Genomic DNA, 16,928 nt, shown 5'->3' with positions numbered 1-16,928 from the left:
AAAGATAATCATTTAAATTAAAAAATGAGGGGTCAATCATGTATGTAGGCCTATAATTGGCGATGTTATGAGGAAAAGTATGCTTGCCTGAATGTCCCAAATTTTGTGCCCAGCATTATCAATGGCTTCCTATGTCTTAACATGTGTGTATGTATTTTATGGAAAGTCACTAGGTATTGATAATGTTCCGGCAGAGATGCTGAAAAGCGGTGGCCAAACAACAATCGAGGCTTACACAAAACTCTGCAATGAGGTATGGACATCAGGAATTTGGCCATCCTCATGAACAGTCGTTCATCATTCCTCTCCCAAAGAAGGGCAACCTTAAATCTTGCAACAACTACCGCACCATCAGTTTGATCAGTCATCCGAGCAAGATACTTCTCCGAATCATTCTTAAGGTTAAATGCAATTGATTTTCAAGGCTTGATTCCAGAGGGGCGGAAGTTAATATTGGAAACAGCCATGCAGAAAAGAATGAACTCACGCCCGGGACTCACACATACAATAGTGTATCAATCTGAACTAGAACACGGACAAACCGCGGCTCGTGAGTCATCCTATATGTTGCAGGGATAGGGAAGGGGCGACCATGATGGGACCATATGGGCTGATGGGGGGGGGGGGGTGATTGTGGGCAGCCGTTTTCGGCAATTTTCCTTTGGATTTTCTAAATTTTCAATTTTTAAAATTATCCTGGATGATATCTGTCGTGAAATAAATCAATGCTTCTATAGGCTATAATAGCCCTAGTATGCCTATTTATACCCTGATTATGCAATATATAGGCCTACAGCAATAACTACAACAACAGTAACAAAACCAACAACCAATATTTTGTTAATTTAATTTGTAAAAATATATTCATAGGCCGCGCCTAGACTAGTATAGCCTAAAAATTCCTGAATTATATAATGAAAAAAACGGGCAAAAACAATCAATCGCTGCAGTCAGAAAGAAAGAAGCGAACAAGAAAAAAAAAGAAAAAGTGAGAGAAAAATAAAATAAAATAGATGGAATGGACCACATAGGGACTCGAACACGTACCAAAGTTTTCCAGCTCAAAACTATAGTATTATATAGTCGAACGTGAGCCCAGCGCGCTAACCGATTGAGCTACTGAGTGATCTGTGAAATCGATTGATCTCAAACTGACTATTATGGAATAGTGCATACCAGGCTCTTATGATAAACAATCTCATCACCGCTGTAAATGTCGGAGGTATCGATGGCGAAAAACCTTGATTTTTGCAAAAGTAGCTTAAATTTGGAGTGAAATTCAAATGGGAAAGGAATCGACATACTGTTGAGAAATAATGTAGCCAGTTAGAAATCAAAATTAATGTTCCACAATCCAGATATCGATAATGTAACATAACAGTGTTTTGTGGTACAAGATTCTCGAAAATTGTTCCCAAAAACGGGCTAATAAAATTTAATCGGTACTGTTTTTGGTTCTTCCCCATGGCAACATTATTTCTTTGGTCGATTTGCAGTTCAATACAAAAAAGGAGAAAACAATCACTCGGCGTAGTTTTATACGGAGCGAATATTTGAAAAAAACTGCATGGAACGTGTTTTTGATCTTGTGAACACGGTGCGTAAAAATGATTTAAACGAAGGATTTTCAAACGGATTCTAAAAATTTGTATAAAGACACAAAAATAATGTAAAAGATACATCCATGCACCAACATTTGACTAACTGCGATATTTGATTGCTGAGAAAATGCGGTTTTAGAGAACAACTTTATACATCTTTTATACGTTTTTTATACATTTCTTCGTGTAACCTTAATAGACTTTGACCTCAAGCAGAGAGAATCATAGCAAAAGAACAGGCAGGATTCAGAATAGGGCGCAGCACAGGGGAACAAATCTTCAATCTGAGAATTCTGAGTGAGAAATTCCGCACAGATCAAAAACCACTTTTCCACAACTTCATTGATTTTAAAAAAGCATTTGACCGTGTTTGGTAAGAAGCAATGTTTGAAATCCTAAGAAAGTTCAACATCAGTAATGGAATTGTAAATATGCAATTGAAGCATTGTACACTGCATTAGAGTACTTTACTGCTAGGAGATGAAATCAGTGAGTGGTTTCGTACCCGAGTTGGGAGTCCGATTATAAGGTTGTCTACTGTTACCAACCATCTTTAACATCTTCCTTGAGTATATCATGATGGAAGCTCTTGATGGATTTGAGGGAACAGTCAGTATTGGAGGGCGAAGGGTAGGGGTGTAAATTAACGGTTATGTGTCTGACCGTTTAAACGCACCACAATCTGTTTGGTTTTTAAAACCGTGTAAAGGTATGTAAAAAATCTTTTAAAAAAAATAAATAAATAAAGTTTTCGGCGACTTTGGAGAACCACTTGAACTTCCGGATTGTCTGTAATAAACAACCCCCCTCTGATAAACGCCCCCTCCAATTTTTCAATGAAAAATCGACAAAAATGCAAACATTACCAAAGTCCATGCCATATCGTTTGACTTTGAGTAAGCTTAAAGCTTGCATGATCAGTCATGTCATTGACAATCGCTAAATTCAATTGCATGGACAAAACCTACTATGACTCAAACTTCCATCCATTTCATTGCCTAATTATGGTAGAATTTCACCAGATTATTGCTTGATATTGCACTTACAGGTGTAAATTTGTTGTATTTACCACGAAAATATCATTAATCATGCTGTTCTGTGGGCGTCGCCATTATTAAGTACTTGTAAATCCCTCTTTTCTACAGCAGCACCATCTGCAAATTTAACCAGATTTTAAAGTTTTCTTCACGTTTTAAATTCATTTCCAATAAAAACGCCCCTTTTGGAAACATGTAATGCCTCCGGGGCGTTTATTACAGGCAAAACGGTAGGCCCAGTGGTTCTCTAAAGTTGCCGAAAACTTTTGAATTTTTTTTTTAAACGTTTAAACGGTTAGTGATTTTCCTAAACGGATAGTGCATTTTACGGTCGATTAAATGTGAAATGTGTAAACGTAGACACCCCTAGCGAAGGGTTACCAACTTGCGATTCGCTGATGATATGGACTTCTAGGCAGGACAACCTGAAGAACTAAGTGACCTCACAAGAAGGCTAGATGACAGTGCAAGACGACTTGGCATGGAAATCAGCGCTGCAAAGAGCAAGGTCTTGAAGATGGGGTCTGATGGAATTGTAGAAGTTCATGTTGGAGGGGAAGAACTTACAACAGTTACACAATTCAAATACCTTGGTGCAACCATCACAAATGATGCCAAATCAGTGCAAGAAATCAAAATCAGAATTGCTGTAGCAACATCATCACTAGCCAATCTGAAACCCATTTGGAGAGACAAGAACATCTCAATGGCAGCATGAATGAGCCTCCTGAGAGCATTGGTAATTTCCGTCTTCCTGTATGGGAGTGAAACCTGGACGCTTAATGCCGAGATGGAAAAGAGGATTAACGCGTTTGAGATGAACTGCATGAGAAGGCTCCTCCAGGTCCACTACTCTACGCATACTACCAACAAACAAGAAAGGGCAATGATGGAAAGTTTCATTGGAGAGCATGAACACCTGATCTCCATTGTGAAAAGAAGACAACTCCAGTGGTTTGACCATGTGATCAGATGGAAGAACAGTCTAGCAAACACCATTCTGCAGAGAGGTACAGATGGGGTAAGGAAGAGAGGAAGACCAAAGAAGACTTGGATTGGTAACATCAAAGACTGGATTGAACTTTGACCAGCTCATACGAACAGCTGAGGACCAGGGTTGTAGCTACGCTGGGCGGTGGCGGCCGGACCCGCCCGGCACTCTTAATTTCCGCCCGGCACTCTTAATTTCCACATGGCACTCAAGTTAATTTTGAGCCCAAATACCCGGCACTCAAGTCTCAAATGTTTCAAAATCAATGAACAATCAGTATAAAAATTAGCAATTCTTATCAAAATTTCAATTTTTTTACTATTTCATATAAATTTCACCTGGCACTAAAATTTGCCTAGCTATAACCCTGCTGAGGACAGAGAACTTTGGAAATTATGCATCTCTAAAGCCATCACTACGTCGCCCCAACTGCCTCCTAGCTATGGGACATAGATAGATAGATGTATTTTATGGCTAAATTTTGAGTACGAAGGACCATTTTACAAAAATGCACTAATGTTTCATGAAATGTGGCTTTCACTACTAGATAGTATTTAAAAATATTATTCAGTTTTACTAAAATTCATGCAGATTGGAGTTTTGAAGGTCAAAATCCAAATTTCCTTCATTTTCCTATTGGATTACACAGTTAAGACAGGATCTTGGTGCACAAGAGGCTTCATGAAGCCCACCCTCACATGTTAAAATGTGATCAATGATCATGCCTAGCTTTAATTTGATATAAAAAATGTGACTGGACACCGCGAATCAGCCGTAAAGTCGGCCCGGTCAATTTTGTTTTATTTTGTGTTTAGAAAATATATATCATAAGCTTTTTAAAGAATGGTATATCATTTGACTTCAAACGATATCCAGAAGCGGGGTTATGGTTTGTTGAACTCTGTTACATCAACAAAATTGTATCTTATCGGTTCTACATGTGTCTCTTTTTCCACATTTCTGGTAATAAATATCAAACAGTCATAATTGACGGTCATTTCAAATCATCACCAAGTCAACGAGGTTCAGAAATATCCTCTCATTGTTAATTGTTGATTATACATCTAGACAAATACAATGCTTTGTTATCGACCACTTGAACAGGATTTATCCAAAGCAAACAAAGACAAGAACTATTCTATGAAATAGGTAGAAGCTTATTATCCTTTTCAGCAATAGTATTATTGATTGATTTAAACAGTGCTTGATGAGACACTTGTCGCACTGAATTGTGATAGCTATGAATAAGACCTTCACATACATTTTACAGTGTAACTCAGAATACAATTTGCAGAGTTTACGGCTCATTCGTAGTGTCCACTCACAAATGATGCAGTTTGAAGGCAAATTTGAATTCACCTTTCATACTACATGGATCGAATCCATGGGTTCCTACAGTCGATGACCGGGCCGATGACACACATTCGAATTCGAATTTGCACACGATAATATGCATTGATGCTAGAGTACTTTACTATGGTTTTTCGGTCGGACAGTGGTGCAATTTTTTACACCGGAGGTTATTTATTCTGTTAATGTTGAAATTTGGATGAAAGTTATTTCGATGAGTCGACTCACATACAAAACTGTGTAGGGAATTTCAACAGACATAATGGCATGGAAATCAGTGCTGCAAAGAGCAAGGTCTTGAAGATGGGGTCTGATGGAATTGTAGAAGTTCATGTTGGAGGGGAAGAGCTTGAAACAGTTACACAATTCAAATACCTTGTGCAACCATCACAAATGATGCCAAACCAAATCAGTGCAAGAAATCAAAATCAGAATTGCTGTAGCGACATCATCACTAGCCAATCTGAAACCCATTTGGAGAGACAAGAACATCTCAATGGCAGCAAGAATGCGCCTCCTGAGAGCATTGGTTATTTCCGTCTTCCTGTATGGGTGCGAAACATACCTGATTTCAGCAATCAGGTATGTTTTTAGTGTAAAGTTGAGAGTCGTATTCCGCTACAAGCACTACCAGGAAGTGATTAAGCACGATCGATATGCATGGATCAAATGGTTGTTGTGGACGATAATTCAATGGTAAAACGTATGGTGTGCGCCATTCTGCATGTGGGCAAAACTCATTAGCTACGCAAATTTCAATGTGCGCATGCCCAGACTGCCGATCGAGATTATGTACAGTGTCAATGGAGCAGTTTTGTTAGTGCGACTGTATCTTTTGAGCAAGATTTGCGTATTTTGGACCTGTAGTCTAAAATTTGGCTGGAGTGTAATTTTAGCAACATTTTTGATGCAATCGCCTGTCGTGATCGGCTGCGTTTACTTCTGAATTTCCATTGCTTTACACAGTGTCATGCTTCAGCGAATCCGACTAGATCATGAGATTTTGAATGCAATGGTTTCTACTACATGTAGCCTAGAATGTGAAGCTATAATCGGTGAGTAAATTCTTGGCTAGAGTTCCAGGATCAGAAATCCGGCGAGAATCCATTCTCGCAAAGATTCTTGTCAACAAAATTGCAAGAATCTAAATGGATTCTCGTAAATATTTCAATTTATCCTACAAAATTATATGGCGAGAATCCATGGATTCTTGCAAAATTCCACTGATCTGAGAGAATCCAAAAGGATTCTCGCACTTGGTTGCGAATTTCTGGCCCTGGCAAGGCTCCCGCTAGCCTTCAAAAACACAACTGGTCGGGAAATGTGCGTCCCGCAAAATTTTTGTACGTCCGTACATGTATGTTAATGTGTTGGGCAACAGGGAATACAATTTTACAATCCCCGATTGCCGGTATTGCATCGCAGTTTGATGCAAATATTTGACTATTTCCTTTCAGATTCCTGATGAGATTTTAAAGATTTATGTAAATATTATTGTCAATAACAATGTGAATGCAAAAGCTTATCACGTCTCGCGCGCTGCCGTAAGAATTTTCATTCATTGACTCGACTGGGTGACTGGTGACCCGGAAGTGTTGCAAAATGGGAGTGGTAATTAAATGTGAAAGGTCAGTAACTCGTTTACTGATTGGTCCATTGGTTATGAATATTAATTAAGCTTTATTAGGTGAATTAGGAGTGATCAGTCAACGTAATTTTCGCGATTTTATCATTTTTATGATGATGAAGTTGGTAAGCTTATAATCACTCATTTTTGGGATGAATCAACTTGCGTCCGACTGGACGCAACGGGTTGATGAAATTTGTTGAACATTACTACGACTACGTCCAGCAATACAAAAATGCGTCTGGACGCAAGAATTCGCGTCCAGCGGGAGCCTTGGGCCCTGGAGTTCTCGAGCAACAGTCAATAAATGGTCACAAAACCCATTGTAATTGCAATTTGGAGCTTTAGAGACTCAAATCCTTTATAAATTGCCTAAAACTTGAAAGGAAAATAAAAAATAAATACATCAAAATCATGACATGAGTCATGAATTACTGCGGCGGCCGGCCTGACACTGTCAAAAGTAGCCCAATTTTAGGTAAGTAGCGGCATGCTTTTTACTAGTGGCAAGTGATCGCCAAGTAGCACAATCGTGCACTGTTGTGTAGTACCTTCTACCATGGAAAGAGTATGCTTCTACAGATACAGATCACGAATGATGAACCAATCAATGAATTTCATGAATTTGGTAAGCTTATCGACGCTGATATTCTTTACCCTATTTCATCCGTCTAAACAGTCGTTAACTATCACAATAGTTATGTATAATATCTATGTATAATCTATTATTACATACACAATGGTTAAAACCTACAAAACGGTCGTTGTCTTCAGAAAAATCATGAAGAAAGAACGTGTTTCTTGATTCAGAATTTCACAACGATTACACAAAACATGAAATAAACGGTATCTGATGGTTAGTGAATTAAAGAAACGTACCGTTGATGAATGCATTCAAGGCTGACATCACGTGTGCAAGAAAGAAAGAAAGAAAGAAAGAAAGAAAGAAAGAAAGAAAGAAAGAAAGAAAGAAAGAAAGAAAGAAAGAAAGAAAGAAAGAAAGAAAGAAAGAAAGAAAGAAAGAAAGAAAGAAAGAAAAAGAAAGAAAGAAAGAAAATAGAAAAGAAAGAAAGAAAGAAAAAGAAAGAAAAAAAGAAAAGAAGGAAGGAAGGAAGAACGAAAGAAAGAACGAAAGAAAGAAAGAAAGGAAGGAAGGAAGGAAAAGGAAGAAGGAAGGAAGGAAGGAAAGAAAGAAAGAAAGAAAGAAAGAAAGAAAGAAAGAAAGAAAGAAAGAAAAAGGAAAGAAAGAAAGAAAGGAAGGAAGGAAGGAAGGAAGGAAGGAAGGAAGGAAGGAAGGAAAGAAAGAAAGAAAGAAAGAAAGAAAGAAAGAAAGAAAGAAAGAAAGAAAAGAAAGAAAGAAAGAAAGAAAGAAAGAAAGAAAGAAAGAAAGAAAGAAAGAAAGAAAGAAAGAAAGAAAGAAAGGAAGGAAGGAAGGAAGGAAGGAAGGAAGGAAGGAAGGAAGGAAGGAAGGAAGGAAGGAAAGAAAGAAAGAATTATGAGCAACCCCGGGGTAAAATTTTCAAACCTGCCAAAAATCATTTCCCCCACCCCCGGCCAGCTTGCACTAGTCCTTCAAGGAGGACCACGCTCCATTTAGTACGATAGTCCACGCCGTCAGGCGTGGGTCCTTCTAGATTAGACATATCCTGACCTGGAAAGTCGAGGGAAATCTCAAACTGATTAACCACGCCTACTGACAGCTACTAATGATATTCAGCCAATCCGATTGACTAAATATCATCAATAGCTGTCAGTAGGTGTGGCTTGCCTACCTGCTACCAGAACACTAGCTTCCAGCTTGGAATTGACACCAGTATTGCGTAACAAAATTGATTATTAACCCTCTTCAGTTGCATGTGTTAATCCTGTTATAATACTCGGTTTTCTTCTTACCCTCAGTTCACTGACCTGTAGGTTGCACACAATCAATTCCTTTTGTCATCACTACATTTAATATTGTCCTGGTTAACCTCGATTCCTTACTATTTTTGTATAGAGGTTGTGCTTGAAATTATTGATTGCAGTGCAGTCCATTCAATCAAATGTTGTCATAAACCTATTTGATCGTAGTGCATTTGTTATGTGTGTGAGACGAACTGTCTCGGTAGATTGCAATCATGCTTTTGTTGAATGGATTTGAGTATACCGCCATATTTACGGTATGATACGTCATATGCGCAACCTCTATTAATTGGGATAGTTGGCCTATTCGTTTAACATGTTTAAGAAAAATATAGAATTGGAGGACACACGCTTCATAAAAACTTTGGGTTTCACTCATTTATTTACTTTAATTCCTTTTCTTGAAAAAAAAGAAAGAAAGAAGTTCAGCAAGTTCTTTCTTTCTTTCCTTCTTTCTTTCTTTCCTTCTTTCTTTCTTTCCTTCTCTCTTTCTTTCTTTCATTATTTAATACGGGCCTATAATTACATTTATTTCATCTATCATCATTTATGTTTTATTATTAATGTGTGTTCATTAATTATTCATTTATTTATTTTATTTTCGTTGATTGATTTATATATTGCCATTGATCAGGCTTCTATAAGCTTATATCGTGAAATTATGATTTCTTTCATTTTTGCTTGCTTACTTTTTGTTTAGAGATTTTTAGATCAAAGACTAATCATATCAGAACCAGAGTATTAATGATTATTGATGCTTAATCAGTCACTAATGAATGAATATCATGCATATGAATTATAAAGGAATGCAATTTGTAATTGAATTATAGTATGAATGATTGGTAGATTGGTTGATTGAGAGACTGATTAATTTGAGATTGATGAAGTTATGAGCGGTCAAGAACTATTTGGCTGACTGATTGAGATTGCCAGATCTAACACTATGGACCACAATGGCCTCATCCTAATGACATAGTTCAATAACCTCAATTAAATACTCAATAGTGCAAATTTGACCTCAAGTGTCAGAGTATGAGTTTTGTATCCAAATTTTCAAAGGTCATTCAATGACTATACAAATGCATTGGGGTTAAAGAATTGTGCCCAAATAATCCCCTTATTAATTATAGATGAGCATGTTGTGGATCCTAGTGTAAGACCATGAAGAGACAATTGAGAGACTGATTATAAATTGAGTGGTTGCTTGACTCGATTACTTAATTGATTGATATTTTAACACCAAGATACGGTACATTAAGTGCGAGACTACAATGTAATTTGTTAATAATTGATCGATTGATCGAACGAATGATTATTGATTGATACTTGATGAGTAGTTCAATAATTGACTGACTATTAATTCATCGATATATCAATCTAATAAGTTATTGTGATTCTATTATATTATATTATTATATTGATTGATTGGATGACCATATCAATTAATTGATTAATCAATCAATTCAATAATGATTCTGATTGTTTTCTTGATTGTTTGTTGAATACTTATTGGACGGATCGTTGGTTGAATGAACCAACGATTGAGTGATTAATCAAAGAATCCCTTGCACTTGAAGAACAGTTTGCATCCATTTTTCGAAAATCGGAGCAACTTTTTATTTTTCACCCCTAGCGTGCAAATTGACCTTGGACCTGTCGAACCTCAAAACTCAATATGTCCTACGTGCGCAATAATGTTACACTTTTGTGATCCTTAGACCCAGACAAATAATTTGACATGTTTTTAGTGAATTTGGAGCATTTTTGCCCCCCCTATATGACATGAGCATGTAGGGTGTTTGAGGGTCTTTTTGAGGGTCACGGAGTTCCAATATATATATAGCTTGGTAGACAAAAGTTTTGAATTCAGCATACCCGAATTAAACAAAACAATTTGGTTGCCAGCATTTACGCGAACTTGCCGCTTGATGCTTAAATAAGCACATTTCCAAAATAGAGCCAGACTAATATAACAACACTGATTTTACAAAATAAATCAATATGATATCACGATTTAGGCCTACACTGGTCGAAACCCAGCTAATTCAAAAGTGTGAAGTGTTTTGATCCATGCAATCTCATCATCAATCGATTGAGATGACTAGCGTACTCGTCCCAGTTACATAACAGATGCGGTTAAATAATGGGCGGGGTTACCAACCATATTTGGAGTTATTACGTTGTCATTAACTGGGTTGGTTCAGGTCACTGTTTATGGTAATTCGATTGCGCTGCTGGGGGTAGAGCACCAATCTATAAGGACCAACGCCTGACGGCGTTGATAATAGTGCTACATATTGCGTTGGTCCTGTATGGACTAGCTTGCACGGGCTTGTCAAAAAATAAAAGTCTTTGCCCCCCCCCCTTTTTTTTTTCCTAAACATTTTTAGAGCAATTTATTAAAAGGTGTCCCATAAATAGGCCTATGTGCCAAAAATCGCTTGCTCATTACGAGGGGCGGTCAATAAGTTCGTAGAATAAGGTATACTTGAAAGAGTATACTAGCCAAATTATTTCTATCTCACTTTTGAACATGGTCATTGCGTGCATAGTGCATACCTTAATTCACCCATATCTCAATTTTCCTTGAGGCATTCTATATGTCATCTAAATGGTAGTCTTCCGATTGCTCCATGAGCCATTCTTCAGTGAAGGCACCATCAAACATGATATTATGAAGGTAGGACTTAAAATTCTAAAAATATGTTTCACTAACTGGGGGCCATGCCTAGACCACAATGTTTTAGTTATCGATGACCTCTCTGAGAATAATGCACAGGGAACAATCCGAGAACAGACCCATTTCTACCACCAACCGGCTTCTTCACTTGATGGCTTGCCTCAATTTGCTATCAAAATTGTATGATATGTGCCTATTATTATACTTTCATTTGGCGAATGATCTGTCATCAAGACTCTCCCCGAATCTCAGAAAGCAACGTTGAAGACCTGGTCACCCGGACCCATGGCGTAGATTTCTTTTGACATTCGGGGGGGAGGGGGGAATTCTTGAAGTATAGTGAATCCAGCACTTTTTGGCGACAGATTAAGTTTATTGAAGAAATGCAAAAATTTTGCCATTTTCAAACATGGTGCAAAAGTGGGATAAATGTGCAAATCTTTTGGACCTTGGATGATCTTCAAGGACGCTCATTCCATTCTTGAACTCTAAGAACCATTTCATTGCTGTTGAATATCAAGGACTTCATTACCATTTACAGCAACTGTAGGCCTATAGGCCTACATTATTAAATTTCATTTGAATTTTCAACACCGTCCGGAGGAATTTCCATGATGACCCTGTATTCACTTCTGTTAGTACCTCAGTGTGAATTCATGGAGGCAGGCTTCCTCTGAAGAGTATCCTGCCCATACACAGTGATGCAAAAATCTTATATCTTTGCAGTAATCAAATGAGACCAAACTCAATACCTTGCGATACGAACATTTTGACCGCCCCTCAGTGGCGTACCGTGGCCGCCCCAACCCCGGGGGGCTGAAGAAAATTCAATTTTGCCGCCCCTTCCTCAACAGCCCGAAAAGGTTGACCCAATTTTTTTCTCGGTCGTTTGAAAAGTGAAGAGCAAAAAAAAAAAAAAGAAGGGGTTTCAGGCGCTAGCGCCCTAAAAGCAGCACATTCTCATGTATAGTAGGGCCTACCATTTTTCAAAAAATTTTATGCTAATATCAAATTTTTCCGCCCTTTTTTATTTACTAATTCTTTTTGCCGCCCCTTCGTTTTTGCCGCCCCTGTTTTTGCCGCCCTTCTTCTTCCGCCGCCCCTTCATTTTGGCGGCCCCCTGCTTTACCCGCGGGGGGCTGGCGCCCCAAAGCCCCCCCCCAAAAAAAAAATACTCGCATGGCCCCTCGTACTTTGTATTATTACTGAGCGTGTTAAAGGGGCATTTCGTGATCCACAGCCTCATCCCCCCACTTTTCCCAAAAAAAGTTGAGATTTTTACACCACTGGACACCTCTGGCTACATAATGTTTATGTACCAAATATTTCTTGCAGATAGTCGTTTAGCAAAAATATCGCCAAATTTGAATTTCGTTCTGGTGCACCAGAACGAAATTACAACACATTGTCTATGGAGCAGTGTAATACACATAATCATGCATAACTCGCAAACGCAAAATCGGAATCAACTGAAATTTTGGAAATAAGCTTTTTCGTGGATATCTACTGACAAAATAAAAAGAGGATGCTAGGATCACGAAATAAATCCCTATCTCGGCTTCAAATAATTTTTATAATAATTTTTTATTTCTGTTGAGAAACATTCATTCCATTGATCCATTTTTATCATTAGTTGTTGCTTTAGGGAAACCATTATTGGCGGCCATTTTGGACGCCATCTTTTTTTGTTGCTGTTGCTTTGTTGAAAAAGTGAAGAGCAAAAAAAAAAGAAGGGGTTTCTTTGCTATACCATGTATATGTATACAGTGGAAACAGTATACACAGCCCTTTTTAAACGGGAATTTAATTTCCAAAAATAAATAAATAAATAAATAAAATGTGTAGGCCCTATATTCAATACAATTTGGGAGGGCGGGTTAGTGTAGTGGTCTTCTCACTCGCTTCTCACCACTGTGGCCCGGGTTCAATTCCCCGCGGCGCCACATGTGAGTTTGGTTGCCGATCCATGCTCGTCCTCGCAGGTTTTTCTCCGGGTGCTCCGGTTTTCCTCCTGCATCTAAAATCGGACCTCTTCCCATATCCCTGTCCCGTCATATCCGGATGGCGTCCCTTAAATTTAGTAGCCTCTGAGCACTATTGGGATTAGCCTGGCTTCGGCCGAATGTTATAAATAAATAAAAAGTATACACAGCCCTTTTTAAACGGGAATTTAATTTCCAAAAATAAATAAATAAATAAAATGTGTAGGCCCTATATTCAATACAATTTTCAAATGATCGTCGGCTTTTCCCCCCAGCTACATACACTTTAATACATATCATAGATGGAAAATTTTAAAAATATAGATTTTTAATAATTTGCCATACAATGTGTTTTATATCGCCAATTTCAAAAAGTCAAAATAATTTTGATAACAGAAGGACATTCCTCGATATGATCCGATAATAAGTGATTGTGCTCTCACAAAAAGTGTGCATATACGTCTCTGGCATACGTTGGTACATGTAAGCCTACTGGTATCACTGAGTAGGCTCTAATTGCACCAATCGCTGATTCGGGTCAGCGGGTCAGATTTTTTTTTCAATTAGGCCTATAAAGCTCATATCAAAAGACAAGATATACTTGCATAAATTATTTCAATGCATGAATACAAAACATGCGCATTTGTTTTTTTTGGGGGGCTTTGGGGGCGCCAGCCCCCCGGGGTCAAAGCAGGGGGCGGCAAACTTATCGAAGGGGCGGCGGGAAGAAGAAGAGGCGGCAAAAAGAGGGGCGGCGGAAGAAGAAGGGGCGGCAAAAAGAATTAGTAAAGAAAAAAGGGCGGAAAATGTGAAAAAATTGTGCTATACCTTAAAATGTGTTACTTTTGGGGCGGTAGCGCCTATAAATCCTTTTAAAAATTTTTTTTTCTCTTCACTTTTTCAAACGACCGTAAAAAATTGGGGCAACCTTTTCGGGATGTTGAGGAAGGGGCGGCAAAATTGGCTTTTCTTCAGCCCCCCGGGGAAGGGGCGGCCACGGTACGCCACTGCAAAATAGGATCCACTTTTACTTTTCGAAAAGTTAGGCAAAAATTGTTCTATACGCCATTCTGTCGTAAGCTGTGGTATAATTATAGGCAGTTTTGAACTTCTGATTTCCATGATACGCGGTGCGGTGCAGTGTTGAGCATTAGGCTATACAAGAAACATCTCATTAAACAGTTGAGTAGCGAGGGGTGACCAGTGGCATAGCTAGGGGTTGTGGCACCCGGGGCAAGGATGTATAGGCCTAATGGCGCCCGCCGCACCCATTTTTGAAACAATTAATTGCGCGCAGACAATTTGCACAAACACCATTTAAATGAAATTTGGTTACAATGAAGTTGAATTTCAGATTAATTGTGTTGAAATTTTGACTTTCATCGGTTGGAGGGGGTGCGGATTTGATTGTTTTTTATCCACCGTCATTTCGGCGCCCCCTAAATGTGGCGCCCGGGGCACGTTTCCTCCTTGCCCCCCCTCCCCTAGTTACGTCACTGGGGGTGGCAAGGCGGGGGGGGGGCAAGGGGGAAACGTGCCCCGGGCGCCGTGCCGCCCGCCCCTCCGTTAACATGTATGGGTCAACCATTCAAAATGTTTTGTCTAATGATATGATGACGGGGAAGAGTGTTGGTCGGAGTGAGGGAGTGAGGGAGAGGAAAGAAAGTGAGAGGCAGAAGCCTTCATAGAATAAGGTGGCCCGGAATTTAAAAACTGTCAACTTCACCAAACAACTTAGGCCTACTCTCAGGGGGGGGGGGGAGTCAAAAAAAATTTCAATTTTTAAAAAAAAATAGTAGGCCTAACTACCATACCATTCACAGTAGGCCTATGTCTATTACGTTACAACATTAATCTGTTAGGCTATATGGCTCTCACAATTTGCCGACAATCACACATACCTTTGACTACATTTGCCGACAGTCACATGGTTTTGCCGACAGCAGTCAAATTTTGCCGACAAAATTGTGTATGGGGGTGTCACACACACACCCCCTATCCCCCCCCCCCCTCTAGCGACGGCCCTGCATGATGTAGGGCCTACAGTTTCAAAATCGTTTTTTGTCACTTAAGCGTAGGTTATACAACGCGTAGCATCGCGTGATCCTGTTCTACATGTTCTTATTAAAGTTTACGTGCGAACACCAATACAAGACAATAACTTCGTCGTAGGCTACCGTACCGTTCGATCTCTCACTTCTCTGATACTAAAAGGACACTCTTGTTCAATTAATTGAGAATGGCATCCAAGAGGAAGGCAAAACCTTCGCTCGAAGATGTTGTCGTCAAGAAAAATCGAGGAAGTGAGGGTGAGTGTAAAATCGAGTACGATCTATAACATGTATAATATTATATAGGTTCAGAAGTTCCTGTTTTAATGAAGAATAGTACTTTTAATTGGTTGGAAATATAAATAGACATTAGGCCTAGGCCTATATCAAAGTTCTTTTGTTGCAAAAATGGGCAAAATGTGACTATATTTAGCTTAAGGGATCTATAATGAGCGTTTGTGGCGTTTCGACAGTATTTTTGTGGGACATGAGAGCACCTCAGACGTATCGAATTGCATTCTGAATACGACCATGTCTTTCTGATATCAAATAATTTTCATTTTTGAAATTCACGATATAATACAAATTTTATGACAAATTATTAAAATTTGATATTTTTCAAATTTTTGATATAGGCCTATAACAGTCCTCGAAATAAATTTTATAAATCTAATGATATATTCTTAAAGTTTATGTAGCTGGGAGGAAAAGCCGACGATCAATTGAAAATTTTGACCTTTTATATTGAAGATATGGATTTTTTTCCCAAAAGACCTATTTTTTTGGTGTTTTGGGAAAAAAATCCATATCTTCAATAATACGAAAGGTCAAAATTTTCAATTGATCGTCGGCTTTTCATCCCACCTACATACACTTTAAGTATAAATCATCAGATTTATAAAGTTTACTTCAAGTACCAGGGTCGGATCCAGGAATTTTTGATAAAGGGGGCGCCTTTTGGTCGACGACGAAAAAATGTGTTAAAGGGGTTACCCCTCGAAAACTCAACGGTTTTGGCCCATTGTTTGCTGTTCATGGCCGAACTTGGTTCCTTTTTTTTTAATTTCTTACAATTTTTGTATTTTTAAGTTACCGGCGCCCTTTGCTAGTCAAAAAATAGAGGGGGCGCGCGCCGGCTGCGCCCCCCCTAAATCCGCCCCTGAGTACTGTTAAATATCAAAAATATCAATTTTTAATGATTTGCCATAAAATGTGTATTACATTGCGAATTTCAAAAAATCAAAATTATTTGATAACAGAAGGACATTTTTCGTATTCAGAATGCAATTCGATATGTCTGATGTGCTCTAATCAATGTCCCACAATAAATACTGTCCAAACGTTCATACCCCTTCCCTTAAGGTATACAAGTATTTCCCCTTCTCCTCCCTCCCCCGGCCTTCCCCTTCCTCCTCCCCTCCTCTAGGCCTACTATGCGCCTTGCGGCTGCAATCAAAGTAGCCTCAGATTCAGACAATATGGCATCATGCTCTGCTCAGCGAAGCGTGTGGCACCAGCTTTATACAGCAACTTTCATTGAAAAAAAAAAAAAAGAAGCGAAGCGTGGGAATATTTGCACCTCGAAATGTGATTGGACGAAAGTCACCACCATGCAAATTTACACAACTGCGCATGCGTAGATCAATTAAGAATGACCACTCTCGATATCTCGGCTCATTTGTTTGTTGTTTTTGAAAAAACACCTCA

General features: G+C 38.7%; 1 protein-coding gene across 2 annotated transcripts in view; it reads right to left on the bottom strand.

The window, feature by feature from the left end:
* Positions 1-7,443, bottom strand: part of LOC140140149 (uncharacterized) — a 32,447-nt gene extending 25,004 nt beyond the window's left edge. The window contains exon 1 of one of the 2 annotated variants that reach the window (XM_072162005.1): positions 7,361-7,443. The gene's annotated coding sequence lies outside the window, so the exon portion shown is untranslated. Of the gene's footprint in view, positions 1-7,342 lie in introns of both variants that reach the window. The other variant, XM_072162004.1, reaches the window with a different exon arrangement.
* Between the last annotated feature and the right edge of the window lie 9,485 nt (positions 7,444-16,928).

The sequence above is a fragment of the Amphiura filiformis genome, chromosome 18 (assembly GCF_039555335.1).
Source record: "Amphiura filiformis chromosome 18, Afil_fr2py, whole genome shotgun sequence".
Lineage (NCBI taxonomy): Eukaryota > Metazoa > Echinodermata > Ophiuroidea > Amphilepidida > Amphiuridae > Amphiura > Amphiura filiformis.
The sequence above is the reverse complement of the archived record's forward strand: the minus strand, read 5'-3'. Positions and strand labels throughout refer to the sequence as shown.